Source organism: Uranotaenia lowii, chromosome 1 (assembly GCF_029784155.1).
Source record: "Uranotaenia lowii strain MFRU-FL chromosome 1, ASM2978415v1, whole genome shotgun sequence".
Classification (NCBI taxonomy): Eukaryota; Metazoa; Arthropoda; class Insecta; order Diptera; family Culicidae; genus Uranotaenia; species Uranotaenia lowii.
Window position 1 is genome coordinate 207363755 of NC_073691.1, and position 17073 is coordinate 207380827.

Below are 17073 nucleotides of genomic sequence, written 5' to 3' on the forward strand. Positions count from 1 at the left end.
GTTGAAAATAGATGGGGCGTACTTATAACGTGCTTAGTCATCCGCGCTGTTCACATTGAAATCGCACACTCTCTCAACACCAGCTCTTGTATTCTCGCCTTACGAAATTTTATGGCTAGACGAGGAACACCACTGGAATTATTCAGCGATCGTGGAACGAACTTCGTAGGCTCCAATCGTGAAATCACGGAAGCCGTACGCTGCTTGGACGAGAATAAGATGATGGAAGAGTTCACAACAGCTAACACCAAATGGACCTTTTTACCACCGAGTAGTCCTCACATGGGAGGAAGTTGGGAAAGGTTAGTTCAATCTGTCAAGAAGGTTTTAAGAAATATGAAAATCCCTAGGAACCCTACTGACGAAGTGCTCCACAATACTCTTTTGGAAATTGAGTTTATAATCAACTCGCGCCCCCTCACGTATGTACCAATTGACAATGCAGACAGTGAAGCCATAACCCCGAACCACTTTCTACTTGGATCCTCGAGCGGATCTAAACCGTTAGTTCCTTTCGAAGACAACCCTAATATCTTGAGAAATACTTGGAAAACGTCACAAACATACGCAAACCAATTTTGGAAAAGGTGGGTACAAGAATACCTGCCTTCAATCAACCGTCGAACGAAGTGGCACTACCCGGTGAAACCAATCGAAGTTGATGATGTTGTGGTTATTGTGGACCCCGACCTCCCACGGAACATGTGGCCCAAGGGACGTGTTGTTAAGGTCAACAATCGTGATGGACAAGTTCGAAGCGCCTTGGTGAAGACCGCATCAAACATCTACGAGCGACCAGCAGTGAAGTTGGCAGTTCTGGACGTCGGCGTATCTGATCGTAAGCATGATTCTACATCATGCGTACCGGGGGGGAGTGTTACGCAATGCGCGACCACGCCTCCTATTCCAATCAGCCCCCACTAGAAGACGGCTCCACTGGTTACTAGAAATGTAAGAAGTGTAGGACAGCATAGGCAAAGAGAAGTGAACAATAAGTAGGTAGATCTGTCAATCGTTTACTCAACTAAATTTAGCAAGTCATCATTGGAGTAAGAAGCGAATTCAGAATTTCTGTGCTGATTTATTTAGATAGCTCCTTATTTGAAAACTTCTACTGTACTTCAATAAATTTAAAACGCTAAGAGACGTGAACTAAAATACCAAAAGGTGAATTAATACAATATACATTTATAGTCGACATAAAAAGTTATACTTACCTATTCTACAACACAAGGTTAGTGACACGACAAGTGAAGGAACCGTGGTTAACAAGATTACGATTAACCAGGACACGACAGAAAACAGGTACTAGTTTTATTCTACACAATCATTGAAATTAGAAGCTAAAAACAAATCGTCTTATAGCTAGAGCTGCTATCGATCGTACCGTTGGTACCGTATAGGACTAAATACCGGATAGACGACAAATACAGAAAGAAACACTAAACGTAAGTCACTATTAAACATTAAAACTGAATCACTACTGTAACATCAATTATAATCCACATGCACAAGATTATAACAACGAATATGTATCAATTTCAGGAGAAATTTAACGATTATAATAAAATATCAGTTCAAATTTGCGGAACAGTTTCTGTCTTGTGGCCCTTACGGGAACACTTGTTTTCTCTTGTTGTTTTATTTTTGAATTGCGATCTCTCTCTCTCTCTCTTTGTGATAAACAAGAATTGTCTGTTTTGAGAAATAGTTCACCTTGACCTGTGCTATTTTTGATGATAAACCGTTCAAAAGTTATCTTCCTTGTAGGTTTTACAATCCGAAGTATGACCACAAAGATGGAATTAGTCCAACTGTTATAACATTTAAAATTCTTTTGTTTTTTTTTTTGGTTTCGTAAGATTTATCGTTTCAAGCTTTTCAGCTTATTAAGGATTCGTATTTTTACATATTAATTTTTTTAATATATTTGTATTCTTCTATGAAACATTTAATGCCACAAGCCACGGAGGAGTAGAGAGGAATAACACGATAGTGTTAAAATTCCAGAAAAAAGAACAAACAATCTATGAAACATTTCGTTTTTTTACAAATGCTTCTCAGGGCAACCATTTACCACGGACTGTACATTTACTTCATTTGATGCAACTCGCCTCAGCGTGTATGCAAATAATTAATGCTCCAAAACAAATCCAAGAGTAATGATGGAAAAGCTTCACCATCACTAAAAACTTAAGGTTTCAGTAAAACATCTTATTTGTATCTGTGTATCTTTCACTGAAGATCGTGCTGAAGGAATACTGTCAAGTATCGCTTCATACTTTGATTATCATTTGTTGTAGATTTTATGGATATACCCGGGGTTGGCCATACATTCAGTGATGAACTCGAGAAAAGTAAAATCTGACAAGGATGCCCAGATATTGTTATAATCTTCCCGGATTTTTCCCGGGTTTTTCCACGTTATTATTTGAATCAAATAAAAACATCCAAAGCAAAGTCCATTTTGAAAATTTTAGTTTTTGTGTCCATAAACGATTTTATATTTAGAGTAGATGTAAGTATTTATACCGTTTTTAATCCTTAGATGGTTAATTAAACCCCCCCCTCTTACTAACTCAAAGTAAGGAACAATACTGCCGGCACATACAAATTTAAAAAGTTAAATGCCTGAATAAAACAATTTGTAAATAAAAAAATGGATTGTTTAAATTTCAAATATTTTCTCTCACTTTGGTCTTGTATGTTTTGGAATAGTGCCCAGATTTTGTTCAGCTTTCGTCATGTTTTATTCTAAATTTCATTGGAATTCATTCCCTTTTTGATGAAAGCTCTAGAAGCGGCAAGTGATTTGATGTTTTTTCAGTAATTGGTGACGTTTTGAAAATCATCCCATCTTTCAATGGAGTGCGCTGGAATGAAATTGAACTCTTGAAATCATTGATAGTCAAGCAAGAGATCCATTCTTGAAAAAGATCTTTCACATCTGTTTAATTTTTGCTATTTGATGGATGAATAAGCAGGAAATTGAAATAGGCTTTGTTTTTTTTCTTAAAAAATCGATAAACAACATTCCTTGACTTCAAATATCTTCACATGCCAAATTTGGTTTGATTTGTATGATCAGTTTTCGAGCTATGCATACAGTTGCGTTCAAAAAAGAATGAAATCGCATTAAGCTGCGCACCCACTTCCAACTTTGACAAGCTGTCATTTCTCTCTCGGTTTATATTTTTTCATGAAAGTTTCACACAATCTAGTTCAACTATCCGACCAACACTCCACAAAATTTAAAGTCTTTTCAATGACGAGAAACAAAGATACAGCTTTTCCCGTAAAAAAGGGAAATTTGGAATGGCTTCACTAAATTTCCGGTATCTTTGACAATATTCATCGAAAAGTCTTGAAATTTGGTCCAAAAATGTAAAAATGTTTGATCTAATATCAGGCCAAGTTTCGTCAAAATCGATGAACGTGATCAAAAATGGTGCCGGATTGAAAATGAGGTTCATTATCGCCTAGCAGACGATTTCATTCTTTTTTGGACGGATGTTTGTATGGAACAATCGTAATCTATGTATTCTTGGTTTTTTCTTCCACAAAACCAACATTTATTACAAAGAATGTTGTAAATTAATAGGAACTTCATCCTTGCTTTGTTAAGAAATAGAAATTGTTCCAACAGAGCTGGTATTGAAACAAAAAAGCGAATAGAATATTCGCTTTGTGGATCAAATTTGTTTATCGGTATAGTTAGCAGGTCATTTCTGAAACTCTGTTTTTCTTATTTTGAACCCTGTTAAAACATTTTCTCTTTCGAAACAAAATACGAATGAAGTTTTTAGCAATTTACAACATTCTTTGTGATAACTTTTGGTTTTGTGAAATAAAAAACCAAGAATACATGGATTACGATGTTTTCCATACAAACATCCGTCCAAAAAAGAATGAAATCGTCTGCTGAGCGATAATGAACCTCATTTTCAATCCGGCACCATTTTTGATCAGGTTCATCGATTTTGACGAAACTTGGCCTGATATTAGGTCAAACATTTTTACATCTTTGGACCAAATTTCAAGATTTTTCAATGAAAATTATCAAAGATACAGCAAATTTAGTGAAGCCATTCCAAATTTCCCTTTTTTACGGGAAAAGCTGTATCTTTGTTTCTCGTTATTGAAAAGACTTCAAATTTTGTGGAGTGTTGGTCGGATAGTTGAACTAGATTGTGTGAAACTTTCATGAAAAAATATAAACCGAGAGAGAAATGGCAGCTTGTCAAAGTTGGAAGTGGGTGCGCAGCTTAATTCGATTTCATTCTTTTTTGAACGCAACTGTACATTTGTCTTTTATTTAGGAGACCCCCTCCCTACTTCCAGTGAAAGGGAGGGATCTCAAACCATAATAAGAACCTTTCCAGGCCACAGAAGCATCCGCCTGCAAAGTTTCAAGTAAATCGGTTCAGCAGCTTCCATTTTCGCTGCACTGAAACAAATCCTACTTGATTTGATAGGAAAACGGTTATTTTTAACGGTTAGTTTTGACATACGGTTGAAAAATAGTCATAATCCAAGTTTTTATTTTTGTTGTTGTTTTTTTTTTGTTTTTGTTTGGTTTAAAATGGCACTGATAGGGTCTAGAACAATGTTGCTTGTTATTCAGGTGGTTCGGTTTGATTAATTCACTAGTTTACAAAATTCAAAAAAAAATCATGAACTTTATTGATCAACTTATATTTTTAATGTGAAACCGGGTGCTGAATCCGAAAATGAAATTAAAAAAAGTCTCAGTAGAACAGTTTTTGAGTTATGCTCCAATTATGAAAATATGAAAAAATAAAAAAAGTACTTTTAGTAAGATTAAAATAACTGGGACTGCGTAACAGTAATTGGAAATCCATTTTTTGCTTATTAAAGGTGAATAAATTTTCTATAGATCATTTGAACTTCATTTCAGCGTATAATCAACAATATTGTTGATATTCGTGACTTTATGATAGAAAAAACTATCAAAAACGCATTTTTTTTAGAGAATTTTTTTTTTCAGTTGAAGTTTCAGACTCGATGGTAACATTTAAAAAATCTGATTTTCTATTGGTCTTAAATGTCAATTGAAAACAAAGATTCGAGTAGTTATTTATCAAAATCGGTTGAAAGTTGAAGAAGTTATGGTTACTTTACCATAATAGTAGGGGAGAGTGGGGATACTTGATCCCCTTTTCTTATTTTCACCATATCTTTTTTGAAAAATTTAGCAACTCGCCGTCTTTGACATTTTCTGACAGCTTGTAACTTCAAGTTTGTATGCTCCAAAAATAAGAACGATACTTGAACCCGTTGATAAACTAGAAGCATTTTCGTGGGAGTAAAAAAATTGCGATTTTTCTGAAGTTAGGGGAGATTTGATCCCCTATTGTAGGAGACTTGATCTTTTATGCAGGAAGCAATAATCCTTGTATAAAAATGAAACAAAACCCCAAGATAGAATGTTAATTGGCTATTTTGGTCATGTTTGTTCTCGTTTTACAATTTATAGCAGACATAAGAAGAAAATTCTATAACTTTGTCTCAACGCTAATAACATTGCATACTTAAAGGCGCTATTTTTTATAATTAAGAGAAAATTAATTATTTTTGCTCTTTTCTTCAGACAATTGTTTGATAAATATTAGTTTTTGGATAAATATTTGTAATTTCGTAATCAGCAATCATAACGATGAATTCAGAAGAAGAATATGCCGTTTGGAAGGGGGATCAATTGTACCCAACTCTAGGGGATCAATTGTACCTATAATCAACATTTTAGAAAACTTTTTCTGAAAAAAGTTGAGAATTTTCCATTGCTTTGAAAATGTGGCATTATGAAGTTCATTTTACGCTCGAACGATTGATACATTGGAACAAATATTTTTTTCATAATTTTCCCATGTAAGGAACATTTTAAAGTGATGAAAAAAGATCTTCAAGTAACATTTTGTGAAATTTTTCAAAAAAAGTTCAATTACTCAAACAATTATTTTGTTAAAATTTTTTGAACAACAAGCATTGTTGTTTTGCTCATTTTGGCACATTTTTCTAGAACATTTGATCTTTGTAAGACATTCCAGTTTCGAGATATAGCTAAGGAATCAAGTATCCCCAGGGATCAAGTATCCTCATTCTCCCCTAATGTTTACAACCAAGCCGTCGACGAACAAATCGAATTCACACTAATACGACGGCCGATTAGGAGCATCTATCTGACGTCGGGCAAAACAAGTTGTGAGTTTCGCGACAGTGTGCACTAGAATAATTTTTTGAAATTTTGAATTATGTTATTAGAAAATAAATTAATTGTGAAAAAACTTTCGAAATTTATATTATACTAGCTGATCCCGTACGAACTACGTTTCGTTTTTAATTTTAAACATGTGATAAGTGTGTGTAAATGGTAATCGGGATGCATTTTCAATACCATATTGCATAAAATATTAGTTTTTTTTAAACGACCCTTTTGATTGTCTATCAAACATCTGATCTGAAACATCTGAAGCTTCCGTGTATGAATTTCCGTCTCGATTCGAAGAATAGTAAGGTACTTATTGCAGAAACTTTTAATAATTAATTTTTGCTGACACCTGCTCCAATTAAGACTTCTGAAATCAATTTCCCATGCTGTAGAATTCTCATGTACTTTTTTCATTACAATCCGATATATAATCATGACAATATCGCGATAACAGTTATATTTCATATGGATGACCCTTTTTTCTGATCCCTGAACCAAAATTGGGCACCTGAAATAAATTGCCTGCCTTTCAAACCTCCCATGAAAAAAGTTCATCTCAATCTGATGCGTAACCACGGCAATGTAGCAAACAATTAGTCGTCCCTTAAAACTTACATGTGCAAATTTTCACCTCGATCCAATGTGTATTAGCCTCAAAATCGCAAAGATGGTGAAAAAATCATATGGACGACCCCATATCATATGGTCAAACCCTCAAAAATCAATTGCTCGTTCTTCAAAACACCCATGTGCAGATTTTTATCTCAATCCGATGCATAATGACGACAATATCGCGAAAACAGAGAAAAACTTACATAGACGACCCCTTTTTTGGACCACGATCCAAAACTTGATACCTGTAATCAATTATCTTTACTGTAAAACTCCCATGTGCCAATTTTCATTACAATTCTACACACAATCCAGACAATATTGCAAAAGCTGTTAGCAGAAAATATGGACGACCCCTTTTACCGACCCCTAACTCAAAATTTGAAACCTGAAAGCAATAGAGCGTCCCTCAAAACTCATATGTGGAAATTTTCATCTCAATTTAATGTAAAATAACGTCAATATTGATAAAACATTAATAGGTTGATATGGACGACCCCTTTGGCCGACCCCTGATCTTAAACTAAAAACCTGGAATTGATTGCTCGTTCCTCAAAACACTCATGTGCTAATTTTCATCACAATCCGATGTATAATACCGCCAATATCGCAAAAACATTCAACAGTTTATATGGACGACCCCTTTGGCCGACCCTTGACCTCAAATTTAATATTGGAATCGATTGCTAGTCACTTAAAACTTCTATGTGGAAATTTTCGTCTCAATCCAATGCATAATAACGCTAATATCGCAAAAACATCAAACAGTTGATATGGACGACCCCTTTGGCCGACTCCTGTTCCTAACTTTGATACATAGAATCGATTGCTTGTACTTCAAAACACTCATGTGCAAATTTTTGTCACAATCCGACAAAAAATAACGTCAAAACCGCGAAAACAATCTTTGTCTTGTATGGACGACCCCCTTCAGAAGGAGCCATCCGAAAATCTGAAAACATTTTTCATCATTCCTGGTCCTAATGAGCATCCATGCCAAATTTCAGCTCTCTAGCTATTAAGACGGCTGAGTCTATAGAGGACAAACAAACAAACAAACAAACCCACAGAAATTGCTTTTTATTTATATAGACTAGCTGATCCCATACGAACTTCGTTTCGCTTTCAACTTAGAATATGTCATGAACAGTTTGTTAATTGCCAAGCATTTTCTAGATTCATTGTTAAGTAATAATTGCAAAAATATTGGACGATCGCTTCGTCTGCCGTCTGCTACTAAATATGAAATCAGGAATCAAAAACCACATGTATAAATTTCGACTAAATCATTGCATAACAACGCAGTTATTGCCAAAAAGCTAAACCCCTATCGGGGGCTCTTATATAAACTTTGATATCTGAAATCGATTGCCCTTCCCTCAAAACTCCCGTGTGCAAATTTTCAAAGCAATCCATTGAACAATAACGTCAATATTGCTAAAAATAGTGAAAAATTAATTGATATGGAGGACCTCTTTCGTCGACCCCTGGCAAAATATTTGACATCTGAGATCGATTGTCCATCCCTGAAAACTACCGTGTGGAAATTTTCATCCCAATCCGATGTATAATAACGTTGATATTGCAAAAATATTGAAAGGTTTATATGGACGGCCCCCTTTTGCCGACACCTTAAACTGTATTGAATACCTGAATTCCATTGCTCATCTCTCAAAGCAAATTTTCAAAGTAATCCATTGAATAATAACGTCAATATTGCTAAAAACATCGAAAAATTAATTTATATGGACGACCCCTTTCGTCGACCCCTGGCAAAGCATTTGACATCTGAAATCGATTGCTCGTCCCTGAAAACTACCGTGTGCAAATTTTCATCCCAATCCGATGTAAAATAACGACGATATTGCAAAAATATTGAAAGGTTTATATGGACGACCCCCTTTGCCGGCCCCTTACACTGAATTTAATACCTGAAATCCATTGCTCATCTCTCATAACTCTAATGTACCAATTTTCGTCTGAATCCGATGTGTAATAACGACAATTTTGCATCAACAGTGAATAGTTAATATGGACGACCCCTTTGGCCGACCCCTGATTTCAGTTTGGATAAGTGAAATCAATTGTTTGTACCTAATAACTCCTATGTGCAAATTTTCACCCCAATCCGATGTATAATAACGTCATTATCACTAAGATACTGAAAATTTAATATGGACGACCCCTTCTGCCGGCCCCTTACACTAAATTTGATACCTCAAATCGATTGCACGTCACTCAAAACTATCATGTACCAATTTTCATCTGAATACGATGTATAATAACGTCAATATCGCAAAAACAGCGAACAGGTTATATGGACGACCCCTTTGGCTGACCCCTTACACAAAATTTGACACCTGAAATCGATTGATCGTCTTTCAAAACATTCATGTACAAATTTTCAACGCGATCCGACGAAAAGTAACGTCAATATCGCGAAAACAATATTTGTCTGCTATGGACGACCCCCTTCAGAAGGGGTAATCCGAAAATCCAAAAACATTTTTCATCCTTCCTGGTCCTAATGAGCATCCATGCCAAATTTCAGCTCTCTAGCCCTTAAGATGGCTGAGTCTATAGAGGACAAACAAACAAACAAACAAACAAACAAACAAACAAACAAACAAACAAACAAACAAACAAACAAACATACAGAAATTGCTTTTTATTTATATAGAGATGTATAGATTTCTTTTTAATTTAAATATATTTTTCCTGAGGATGGCTGAAATTCAGTAAGCCGAAACGTAAAAAAACAGCAGTTATATTTATCGTCGTAAATCACCGAAAAATATCAATTAAAGAAAACCACAAGAAAGTGCGGTGATCAAAACCACACAAAAAAAAAAGTGAAATTATAAAACAAAAGATTACAAAAACCAAATTTCTTACAGTTGGTGTGGAGTAGTTCAGGTTAGAATTTGTATACAGCATCGGATTATAATCAGTTCAATCAACCAGATTGTAAGTCACTTAAACATACATGTTTTATATCAATTTACTAACTAAACTCAACTGTATACAATAGATCTACGGGAGCAGATATAAGAAAAGTATCTTTGCATAAAACATATGCACGAGGATCGGGAACTAATTGTAAGTTACCGAAACTTAGTTATCATGGTGTGTCGAAATTATAATTGCCTCCTACTTCTAGCTTAGATCTTCACAATAAATTTTGTTTACAAATATTGCTAGGACTTATTCCGTCAAACGCTCCGAACAAACGGTTACGGTTTTAAAACATTGTTTAATGTACGGGAACTTTATAGTCAGGGTGTATATAAAAGTGTGTAACATGCTATCACATTGTAACTGTATGTCATAAAAAAAACTTTACCAAGTTAGGTGTTTTTAATGATTAAATCCAGTCAACCGAGAACTGCACTTTGCGTGTAAATCCAGCATCTTAAAGGTACCAGAGAAATAGGTCACACTGTTTTTGCGTGTCACCAAAACATCATCTTACACATGTTGGCTTAGTAGGAAACATACTTCTCTTCCTCAGCAGACCGTCATGGTTGTTCGATTGGATTCAGGTTTTCGGCGCTGCAAAACTGGTATTGGCTGGAAGACGTTTTGCGCACCGGATGATCGTACGGTACCGAATTGGCATTTCGGGATACGAGATTGACCGGACGGGCTTTTAAGCGCAGTTTCCTAGGTTATCTGCTTGAAAGTAAAAATAAGTAGGGAACATGTGTATGCGAGTTTGGAGCCACATGGAGACAAGTTTACTTTTGGGAATCGAAGCGGGAAATCCGTTGTTTTGTTTGGCTTGGCTAGTGAGATGCTGCAGGGGGTCACATTGGCTATCGATGCTAAGCTGCGACGATCGAGCGAACAGTTTCGCTGTTGTTTTCTAGGTTATGCGGTTAGGAAGTCAATTCGAAAGGGTAAGTCAATTTAGATCGAGCAAGAGTGAACGTCAAGCGCAGGTGAAAGGTTTGTTTTGGTCAGTTCCGCGTAGATTTGAAATTCGGCGAGTGAGGTTTTGTTTTTATCTGACTCACACAATGAAATTCATGTTACTTTCTAGTGGCAAAAAATTCGAGACGGTCGCAATTATGATGAGTATGAAAAGTAAGTATAAATTCAGAATAAATTTTGGAAAGGCTAAAATCATGAATGATTAATGCGTTCTTTCAACATCAGCAAGCAATTCGACTTGAAAGAATTATTTTGAGCTCCCTGCTAGGATGACTATGCAATCTGACTTAATGGAAATTTAAGTCATGTCTAAATGACAATCATTAGTTGCGATGGTATCATCAAATGTAGAACATCTATCAACAGACCACGACGATCAACGGTAGCGCAAGATTATTGCTCATCACCGGTCGTTAAGCATCCGCAGTTCGAGGTGACATTTATTTTTCATTTTTTGCAATCGCTCCTCCAGGCCCTCGTCATATTTGATTTCAGCAAATACACGCCACAGGACAGAAGATGAGTAAAACAAATGGTTGCGGCAGTAAAAGCTAACGCAAACAGCTTCTGTATACAACGGCTGAATTGGCTAAATGCAAGGTTCATACCTAGGTATTGTAGCTCATAAAGTCATTGAACAGAAATTTTGCTCCCCGCCAGTCGAGCCCCATGAACCATAAAGCGTGGATGGCATTTTGCCTCCAATCAATTGACTTCGAGCCAGTCAATAAGAAATGATTTCACGATGGCTTCATTGCCGTTTTGGTTCCATTAAGTCGTCGTTTGGAGCGAGAATGGCACTTGGTTAGCTCCGATTGGGAGGAAACGCCTCGAGGGAACAGCCCGGACCGGGATGGTTATTGTCGGATCGTAAAGGGAAACCGGTAGCTATTACGGTTCTCTTGTCGGGTGGAATGAAATGTGTGTCAGAATGGAGTCATTAGAACCGTTCTCGCGGTATTGACTCGCAATGTCAGCTGATCGGTTGAAAAAGAACATTTAGTTTTTAATATTGAATCTATTATCTCTTAGAATAATCTTAACTGAAAGATTCCGGCATGAAAATCTCCTCATACAAATAGTTGACAAATGAAGTGCTGGCTTACGACATTCAAGAAATGTAATCCAGAAATGGGTAATGCCACATATTTACAATTCCTCCTACAGGTAGGAAATTCATCAACAAGCTGGAGGCATCTCCAGCAGTCTTGACGGCTACGCATCAAGAAACGTTAGTTAGTTTGCCATTTGTTCAGCTGCATCTCGACGTCGTCTTCGCCTATTAATCTATCCATCATCAGTGCAAATCATTCGTTTCGTAGTGCATCGTTTTGGAACTAGCGGATCAAAAATAAAGAGAAAAACATGACTCAACTAGAGTGACGTTTGGGATTTAATTATACAATCCACCCGGAGGCCTGGAGGCGAAAATGGCTGTTTCTGTGTTCTGGGATAGGAAACATGACTAGGGATCCTGATCTGGGTGGCCCTTTCCCATTAACGACAACGGGGTGGACCCACAGCTGAGTAACTGGTTCAGCGCGGACTTAAACTAAATACATCAGGGAGACGTCATCATTCCGGTGGCGGGTGTCTGTCTTGTCTATATCAATCAGTTGATCAGTTAAGATATAGCGGTTTACTCCCCGGAGTCCAATGCGACCGTTAGATTCTGGAAAAATCTAGCTCAAGAATGGGGCAGTAGTATGGGGAGTCTTTTTTATTATCCACTTAATTTCTAACAGTTGTTTTGATTCTATTGTGAATTTTCTTTACAGTAGAATAATGGACATTTGTAAGTTCTATACCTTTGAACAGTTTGGAAAGTCTGCCAATTTGGCAGTGAGAATAGAAATTTGATGTCAAAAGCACCCACCAAAACACAAAACAATAATAACTCCTGCAGTATCCTACTTTTATATTTTTTTGTTCGGCTGACATTTTTAACTTGATACATTTGATTATCATACTCTTAACTAAAGCATGGATCATATTAAATCTGGTCTATCTCGGAGCTTTGTAAACGAAATAAAAAACTTTTCGTCGAGTACCACTCATCATAGTTTGGGCACCCTATTCGCTGACCTCAGCGGCCATTTTGTTCCACAATCTCTTCATCTCTATTGCATCCCGAGTCGTCCTACCATTTTTCTTCATCTGCTGCTTGACAATTGCCCAAATTTTTTCGATAGGGCGGAATTGAGGGCAGTTGGGTGGGTTGATGTCCTTTTTGACAAAATCCACCCGTTGTTCCGACTCCCGACTCCACTGTAGTACTTATTTGCTGTAGTGGCAGCTTGCTAAATCTGGCGAAAACTTAACTGGTCCTTTGTGAGATCTAATGCACGGAAAAAAATGTTTTTCAGGCACTCCTTCTTGTACATTTCAGAGTCCATGGTCTTGTTTTTCTGCAAATACCTTGCCAGATCAAACACTTTCTGGACAACTTATCGGCAAAAACGAATTTGAAATTGGCGGGGATATCACTCCGACCAGTGGAAGCCGTCCAAAATCCATCTTCACGTACGTTTCGTCATCCATGAGGATGCATCCGTCTTACTTCGTTAGAACCTTGTTGTAAAACTTCCGGGTCCGTCCTTTGGCTTCTACATTCTTCTTCAATGTCCGGTTTGATTGCTTACTGGCCCGATAAGATCGTATTCCGTGGCGCTGACGAATCCTTCAGACAATGCATCGGTCGGCATTGAATTTCTTGGCGATGTCATAGTCCGACTGCCCTGGGTTTACCTTGATCGTTTTCAACACCTTCAAATGCAGTTTCCGACCCTATGTCGCTTGGTATGAACCTGCCGATCGATAGTATGCATCTCACGGAAACATTTGAGAACACTGCACACGGTTGGTTTGAGCATTTTTAACGATTTCGCGATTTTTTTAACCCGACCACGTCGGTTTTTAACGTGTGTGTCCAAAATTTATTTTCGTCTCGCGGCTTCCATCACGTGTAACTTTTTTGAACAAAACGAATCGTAATGAAATTTTCAGCACTGATAGAGGAAACATTTCCAAACAAAGTACTGTCAAAACATTCCAGATCCAACAACTAGGAGCGCAATGGTATAATAAACAGTGCGTCCAGATTCATGGTGATCCATGCTTTAGGGGAGAGTGGGGATACTTGATCCCCTTTTCTTATTTTCACCATATCTTTTTGGAAAAATTTAGCAACTCGTCGCCTTTGACATTTTCTGACAGCTTGTAACTTCAAGTTTCTATGCTCCAAAGATTAGAGCGATACTTGAACCCGTAGATGAACTAGAAGCATTTTCGTGGGAGTAAATAAATTGCGATTTTTCTGAAGTTAGGGGAGACTTGATCCCCTATTGAAGGAGACTTGATCTTTTATTCAGGAAGCCCTAATCCTCGTATAAAAATCAAACAAAACCCCAAGATAGATTGTTAGTTGACTATTTTGGTCATGTTTGTTCTCATTTCACAATTTATAGCAGACATAAGAAGAAAATTCTATAACTTTGTCTCAACGCTAATAACATTGCATACTTAAAGGCGCTATTTTTTGTAATTAAGAGAAAATTAATTATTTTGCTCTTTTCTTCAGACAATTGTTTGATAAATATTAGTTTTTGGATAAATATTAGTAATTTCGTAATCAGCAATCATAACGATCAATTCAGAAGAAGAATATGCCGTTTGGAAGGGGGATCAATTGTACCCAACTCTAGGGGATCAATTGTACCCATAATCAACATTTTAGAAAACTTTTCCTGAAAAAAGTTGAGAGTTTTCCATTGCTTTGAAAATATGGCATTATGAAGTTCATTTTACGCTCGAACGATTGATATATTGGAACAAATATTTTTTCATAATTTTTCCATGTAAGGAACATTTTAAAGTTATGAAAAAAGATCTTCTGGTTACATTTTGTGAAATTTTTCAAACAAAGTTCAATTACTCAAACAATTATTTTGTTACAAAATTTTAAACTACAAGAATTGTTATTTTGCTCATTTTGGCACATTTTTCTAGAACATTTGATCTTTGTAAGACATTCCAGTTTCGAGATATAGCTAAGGAATCAAGTATCCCCGGGGATCAAGTATCCTCATTCTCCCCTACTGTTTGTTGTCATCAAAAACAAACAACAGATCGTCTAACTACTGTTTGTTGTCTGTTGTTTGTTTTTGATGACAACAAACAGTAGTTAGACGATCGCTAGATAAAGTCGACTGAAGAGGAGCGAACAACAAAAGTAGCTCGAAACGTTTGGACCAACTGACAAGTAATTTGTTTTATTCCTCGCCGAAAAAAGTCGATGAAAACAACAAACAGTTCATCGCGGCGATTAAACCAGTTTATCAATGTTATTGTTGGCGTCTTTTTCAGATTAATTGTTCTCATCTCAGAATATGATAATATTTGAAATAGATTTTGAAACGGATACAGGAAAACATACATATTTAGAATATCGATGTGCATTACTTATTGGTATTCGGCCAACGTCGATTAACGAATATTGACCTTTCAAACTATTCGGCCAAACGAATATTCGGTCGAGTATTGTATTGAGTTTTTAATTAAACATACAAATGTGATTATTTCAATTCCCTTCTATTTCTTTCATTTCAATGCTCCTCATGTTTTGAGTCGATTATTTTCAACCAGATGATGTATTACAAGATCTTTTTCAAGTAGGGTTCTCTCTTATTTTCAAAATATCATCAATTACTGAAAGGATATCAGATGACTTGTCGCTTCTTGGGTTATCACCAATAGGGTTCCTGTGAAATCTGGGATAAAACATTTCGAAACAAGTGCCAAGCAATTTAAAGTTTCTTGTTCGATATCGAATTTGGGCAAGATGTCTTCAGTATAGTTGTTAAAAACCACGATGTAGACATTATTCTAAAACACACAAAAGAAAAAAAGATTAAAGAAAATTGTATTTTAATTTTGAAATTGGTCAAAAATCGTTATGATCACATAATCTAAAAACTTTCAGAAAGAAATTTGAGTTTTTTATTTGGTTTGGCGATATTCTGAATAAATCCATGTAAAATCCGGGAAGTTTTAAATAACATCTGGGCATTTGCATAATAATACTTTTTAAAAAGTAATATGGAATTGTAACATTTTGTATGCAAAAATAGTAAAAAAAAAAAGGGAAGATGTTCTGAAATAGTTTCAACTATTAAATTGAATATCCTTACTTAGGAATTTGATAACAGCTTGCTACTTTTTGTGGATTATGGATAGACGAACTGATACGAATGAATAACGTAAGAGCAAGTTCACTGGTGTTGGAAAAAAGTGGTAGAAATTTTGACATTTTGAAAATTTTACAATGCAAAAATGTTTTCAAGATCTTTGGGCGTTGTATTTTTTTACAGCACTGTTTCTATTTCAGCCGTATTTGATAGAAATAAATATTGCTATTTTTGCATCACAGCATGCGAAACTACAACACGTGTTGTTAGAACACTTGAAGGCCACAGATCTTGAAAATGTTTTTGCATGGCAAAATTTTCTAAATTGGCTAATAGTGACATAATGTCTACCACTTTTCCCAACACCAGTGAACTTGCTCTAAGGGAGAGGGAGCTGAAAATGATCGAAAATTGTTCTACGAAATATTTAAATGACCCTAAGAGGGTACCGAAGGTGTCGGATTCTTCTAAGGCATCTTCCGTACAATCACTTGGAAAACGTCCGTTACTGCCAAAATTCGTTAATCAACTGATGCCTCACGAACATTTTATTTTGTTCTCTTTTTCTCTATTCTAACCGTTTTTAAAAAGGCCTTTTACACACTCAACTAGAACTTTTCATTTCCATTTGTGTATCGATCAAAATGTTAAATCATTATTTCAAACTTCTCATTTCTGCTATTATTCATCCATTTCCTACAGAAGGGTATAGGGAAAGTCGAAATTTTAATTTAGATTCCAAAGAACCATAAAAGGGTCAAGGCGAGGCTTTTTTCCCAACGCACGTAATTTTTTCATCCGTTCGCAAATTTTCTGAATTTCATCGAAAAACTTTTAAAACCGATGAAAAATCTTACTATTTACCTAACAATCGAGATCCAGTGATTTTGTTGCTACCAGTTTTCAGAAGAAATTGCGGAAATTCGTGTTCTTAAAAGGGAGAAATTCGAGGAAAAACTAAAAAAAATGTTTGTTATAGAAAAACACGTGCAAGTTGCAGAAGTGACTAACGTTCATATCTGGTTGTAAATTTCCTACTTGTTAAGAGTCTTCCTGTTGATGTGTGATCTGTGTTGGATGAGTGCTGTAAAAGTAACGGCGTTGGAAAATGAT